This window comes from Limulus polyphemus, unplaced genomic scaffold, assembly GCF_000517525.1.
Source record: "Limulus polyphemus unplaced genomic scaffold, Limulus_polyphemus-2.1.2 Scaffold157, whole genome shotgun sequence".
Lineage (NCBI taxonomy): Eukaryota > Metazoa > Arthropoda > Merostomata > Xiphosura > Limulidae > Limulus > Limulus polyphemus.
The window spans coordinates 493,880-500,014 of record NW_013665767.1 but is presented as its reverse complement, the minus strand read 5'-3'; the positions used below and the strand labels follow the sequence as shown (position 1 = coordinate 500,014).

General features: G+C 31.7%; 1 protein-coding gene across 4 annotated transcripts in view; it reads right to left on the bottom strand.

Annotated features, from left to right (window-relative positions):
• Positions 1-3,684, bottom strand: part of LOC106476569 — a 22,121-nt gene extending 18,437 nt beyond the window's left edge. The window contains exon 1 of one of the 4 annotated variants that reach the window (XM_013937217.2): positions 3,631-3,684. The gene's annotated coding sequence lies outside the window, so the exon portion shown is untranslated. Of the gene's footprint in view, positions 1-3,372; positions 3,562-3,630 lie in introns of those variants that run through there. The other 3 variants (XM_022381348.1, XM_022381345.1, XM_022381349.1) reach the window with 3 other exon arrangements.
• Between the last annotated feature and the right edge of the window lie 2,451 nt (positions 3,685-6,135).

The window sequence follows — 6,135 nt, the reverse complement described above, 5'->3', positions numbered from 1 at the left end:
GTGACCCTGAACACTACCACCAATGAAATAGCCGACCAAACCAAGTCTTTTATAAGTCTCCCACCAAGTGACATCCACTAGACCCTCCCTTCCAGTAAGTGACATGTTCCCAGAGTTTTCCCTTACTGATGCTATAATTTCAAAAAGGAGGTCATCTTTTTAATTTATTTATCTACACTGGCCCCTCCACCATCTTATTAAAGTGGAATTCTAGCTATACATTCTGTGGAGAAGTGAGTAACATTTTCCTTATCTAAAAATTTATTTTGGATAGATACATCTCCACAGAACTTCCCCACTCTTGGCGTGTTTGTTTTGTTTCATCAGGAAAGATCCTTTATTGAAATGTGAGTGCTCATAGGGCTTACTGCACACAGAGGAAGTATTAACTTCCTATTGTTGGAGGGTTATAATCTAATAGTGATTATTATAGACTGGCACAGTACACATTAACTGGCCAGTATATCTCAGGAAGTCAGCTGAGCTACAGTACACAAGAAATATTTACTAAAATAAGTAAGTGTAAGGAGGAACACCCCAGACCTACCACTCATGCTCCATCCAGCTGGCCTAACCAAATAAGGACATATTATGGTCTTATACAATGTCAAAATGACCTATTGATGCTAATATTCATAAAAAAAAAAGAAGAGAAATTCAATTTACTTTTGCCAACACAGCTAATATCGGGCTGTAGGGTTATATGAACTTTTAAATAATGAACCTTCTTTTTTTCCCCCATAACCTCAATATTCTTCATACAGAAGATACAAGTCCTTTCATTTTCCAATCCCAAAGGAATACACATATATTCTTCAATTCTAAAACTTTTTAAGTCAGATTTTTAGAAGCAATTTCAGTATACACACTTTAAACAACAATGATAAAAAAATCCATTCTGGGAAATCCTAAGGAGCCTTTATGGTGGTGTAGCTCTTGCACTTTTAGACCCAGGTGAATCAATACAACACCTTTTCTAATGCAAACAAAGCCTTGTTGATGAAACAAAACTTGATATGGTTGAGTGCAGAATGACTAAAATAAGCCTACCTAATCTTAATCCACAAAAACACTACTTTTCCTTTCATAACACAACTGCATAATTTAAATAAAGTATAAAATGATAAAGCAAAATTTAATATGTGGCAGAAGTCCTTAAGTACCTTTTCTTCTAGCTAAACTTTTACCACTTTGTTTTGATCCCTACACAAACCAAACAACCAGAAATTTTACAGTTCAAGCAAATGGAAAAAAGAACTTTCATGACGTATTTAGATCAGTAGTTATGATTTAATGAACTTGAAGATAGCTTTGATATACAGAAACATCTGTTAGCTGAGTTCTTGCACAGATTTTAAAATATAACGTTCATAAATGGAAACATTGGCTTGTTTGGATATGTTGATCTTGAAAGTTGAGTTGTTCAAAACTTTAAAATACCATTTATAATTGGACCAATTAATGCTTGAGATGTTGCAAAAGAAATATCTGCTGAAGCTTTTCGCCAGACACTAATCATAGAAGAACCATTTGGAAAATGATTTATAGGAAATAGTACAGCTAATAAAATTAATTGAAAATAGAAATTATTGCAAATGGTCAGTCAACCTTTCATATCTCTATTTTGGAAGCCACCTTTATTAAAACACATAAACCTGTCCTTTGCCATCAAAAATAATTCCTATACAATCTACACATCCTTCAGTAGGTCTGTGATATTTCCTGATTGGCTAAAGGACATGCTAATCAGCGATTGCTTTACCAGCTTACGTTTATCTGACTTATTTTATAAGGTAGTTGTGAGATCGGTCAAATCTATCAAACCTGCACTGAGATTAATTATTGAAAATAACAGATAAAATATAAAGTTTTTTCTTAAGAAATGTTTGATAACTATCTGGACAATACAAAGATTTCACATGTGAAATTTCAAAATTTTCTGATGCATAAAAGTATTTTTAATCTTAAAATTAATATTATTTTGCATGATAGTTAGGCAACATGTGAAAAGAAAAGAAAAAAAACATGAGAAAAACATTGCTTTACAAACCTTAAGACTTAATAAAAAAGATTTATATTTCGCATATGAAAGCATCATAATGTTTACTTATAATCTGCCAAATTTTGTTCAAATTTGCTTACTAATTTAAAAGTTATAGCATGAAAACTAAAAACTATAACAAGCACAAAATGATTACAAGGTCGGCCCAGGGACCGAACCGGTGCTGAAAAAGTTAATGTCCTTGTATAGATTTATTAAAGCTATATTTCTAGCGATATCTGGCCAAAAACACTAAATAACTATACTAAATCTTAGCCTATGTAAATTGTTTAATAACTAAAATAAACTATGAACTAATATATTTCATTATTTTAAAGATATGTGTCCAAAAAAAATGGTTTTAGCTTTTCACTTCAGAAGCATATACTGCAATAAAGTTAAATCAAAATGATAAAGCACAAAAACAAATTATAAAAAAAGACAGTGAAAAAAAGACTATGACTATAAACCTTGAAAGACTTCTAATTTATCCTATTTATATACTTAACAGATTTACATATCAATAGACCATTACTAATCAACAACAGCTATCTGTTGAAAAGAAATATAATATGGAGAATGTTTTAAAAAAGTAAAAGTGAATGCACTGAAAACGTCACTTGATACCCACATAAATCTTTTAATGTACTCAAAACAATCCCCAATACTTGTGATAGTGATATTACAAAACTAATGAAAGTTCAATTAGATGTATATTTACTAATATTTAGTGGCAGTGGTACTACACTTGTACTATCTTCATACAAACACAATGGTCCTCAGTAAGTATTCCTGAGGATAAATATATCTTGATACTTTCTTAATTCGCTCTACTTTTTGACTTTTCATATAGTAGAACTTACATCAACTAGAATAGAAATAGACAAAACCACTAAAGTAAAGAAGTAATGTTAAAAACGTAAACTTCAAGTTGAAGTTCAACCCTTCTCATATTCATGACAAAAATACTAAAGTAGTGTACTATGAATATAATTGAAAGAGCAGTAAGGTATGTTGATGCTGGAATTTAATATATAGGAATGAAGTTTTAGGCAGAAAAAAGCAAACACCCCCAACTAAGCTTATAAAGGTACACTTGACAGTGACACTTGTAAGTTGTATATATCAAAACAGGTTAAGCCTAATACTAATAGTAACACAATAAAACATCATTCACGTGGGTCCGGCCACTCTCGCCTCGATCGATGACAAAGCTGAGTCAAACACTTACACAACTTTTGTTTATACTTTAACTCAATGATGTCAACAAAGCATTACATAAAAGTGTAAACATTACTTTAAATTTAAAACTAGTCAACTCCAAAATTTACCATGACTGACCATACTATTTACTACAGCATCCACCACCAGTAGCGTCCTTGAGGCTTTCGTATGTTAATTAACTCCATGATTCATCATGGCGCCAAAACAAGCTTTTTGTCATGGGCACTGTTATATAAATTAAAAATCTTTCATAACCATTAACTTAACTAACTAATTATTTTTATATCAAAATTATATAATACACTAAAAACAGACACTTTACGGATATAGATAAATATATACAGCACTGTGTAAGTGTGTTTTACCTTTAACAACTGTCATGGCTCTAGGTGAGCGTCGTTTTTCCATTTACTCTTCACCCTCCCTATTAAAGTTTTTTTTTTTAATACTTATTGGTTTTGGAAAGTAGTTCAGTTTAAATATGAACATGGATATTTTGTATGAATATGTATATATATATATATATATATGTGTGTGTGTGTGTGTGTGTGTTTGTGTATAGCTTTTAAATGTAATAATTTTAAAATCAGAAGTTTTGGGGTGATAGTTACAGGCAAAGTACTTTATAGAACAGCCATAAACAGTGCTGTCAATGGCGTTTAAAATAATAAGTACTTATCTAAGAGAGCGCGCGAAAGAATGAGACAGAGAAACAGACTGGATGACAAAAAGCGTTAAATACTACAAACACCTGATCATACAAAAAAAAATGCTATAACTCACCGGTACCTTTCCTGATTATTATTTTTAGAGAAAAATTTGTCACGAATCTTTTCTATTGATAATCCGCGTGAGATATGACAACTAATTAATAATTTTTTGCATATCTCGGGTTCTATGGTAAACGAGTCTGGACATGTTTTCGTTAAATTTTGGATATTTTTATTTAAATTGTGACGTGTCTAAACAATAGTTAGCGCCTTTAGACAAAAAAAAATATTCAGAAAGATGCTCTTTGTGTCAGTTATTATGACAAACGTGATAGTATTACATATATTTGATAGGTTTTTTACTCTTCATTTTTTATTGTTGCTAGTAGTGGTTTTATTCTCAGCTAAAGTTTAACATTTAAGTGACAGTAAAAAAAAAAGTAATTTGAGATTACTTACTGATTATAAGTACTTGTGTATAATTATACCAGTGATCGATGATGTTTGTTATTAAGTACAAAACTACACAAAAAGCTATCTGTGCTTTGTTTACCACGGGTATCGAAATCCGGTTTCTAGCGACCTAAGTCTGCAGACATACTACTGTGCCACTGCAGGACTGAATGAATTGAGATCATTCATAGATAATCCTTATTGTAAAAGCTGTAACTTGTAATATAATAAAGTTATATTTCACTAAAATGACTTATAACATTTTGTTGTTGTTTTTTTAAGATAAGCTGTTATGTACTTTATTGCCAGTACCGTATAACATGTGAAATGAAAACTTTCAAAAGTTGTAATAATTAAACAACACATTTGTGTTCACGTTTTAGAAACTTGTGTTAAAGCTCTCACTTCATTAATCTTTGAACTAACCAGATGATCACTATATATAATGCTATTTGTTCTTGATAATTTATGAATCAGTATAACGTCATTTCCCTTATTATTTCCTCTGATGATTAACTTTGTCAAAAATGTTAACATATGTTCCAATATATTTTCAGTGGAAAATAAGGAACTTTAATGAGTGTTCCTGGGCCGTAGGAAGCGATAAAGCTAGTCAGGCCATGGCCTGACCACTCTTTTATTGCACGAAAAGCTATAACTTATGTATTAAAACTTGCTTCTTTTAATTCAATATATTGCGCTGTGTGTATGCAGTATTTGTAGTTAGAATGGCTCAAGATTCAATCTCATAGCCTTAAATTTTCAAAAAATTTCTGGGGCATACCCTTAGACCTTCGTAGAAATTGTAATGTGACAATGGTCTGAACACTCCAAAATTGCTTGCTACGGGCAATGTGTTCCCTAAGGTAAGTGAATTCATTCTTTAAATACAATCTATATATATACGTTAGAAAATGTGATATACACAAATACAGTTCTACCAAAATATCCGTAAATATAATTAATAATAAGATATATGGAATTTAAATTAGTTGTGCAAAAATTCAACAGTTGCCCTCTATTCTCAAATGCACTATTTACCTTGCAAGTGAGGGTAGTAACCGCAATAGCAGAAGGAAAAGCAGACAATGTTGTGCAAAATTAAATCCGACTTTGATTGAGATAAAGAAAGAAACTGTGCAAACACTGTTTTAAAAAATGATATGTAATCGTTGTCTGTGTTCCAAAAGTTTTGAAGTAATTCTTACTGAAACTAAATGGGTATAAATAATATATACGAAACCAACAGTTTAATTTTTTTTCTAAATATATTTACTACTCACGTCACGTATGCTCACAAGAAAAAATAGGGAGGGCATGGCTTCCAGATGTTAAACAGTCTCAACACAGTGAACCTCATTACAGTATTACATCATTAATGAGTAGTATGTAATATTAAAACAATTTTGGGGCCTCAGCACATCGATACAGTCCACGTCGCCAAGTCCGATCATGCTCTCTCTGACAGCCGTGCATCTTGACATTAACCCTGCAGCATAATTGTAATTGTAAAAGGCCTTCATGTTAAAAGTACAACACTGCTCCTTGCATGTATTTCATAATAGATTTAGTGTATGAAAACAATGGCTTCCCAGTACCTATTTCAACTGTCCAATCATACAGAAACACACAGGCACTGTGCCTGGTGGTTTGACCAATATGACTTCATATGGAATAGCTTGAATACCTAATGGGGGACTTTGAAAC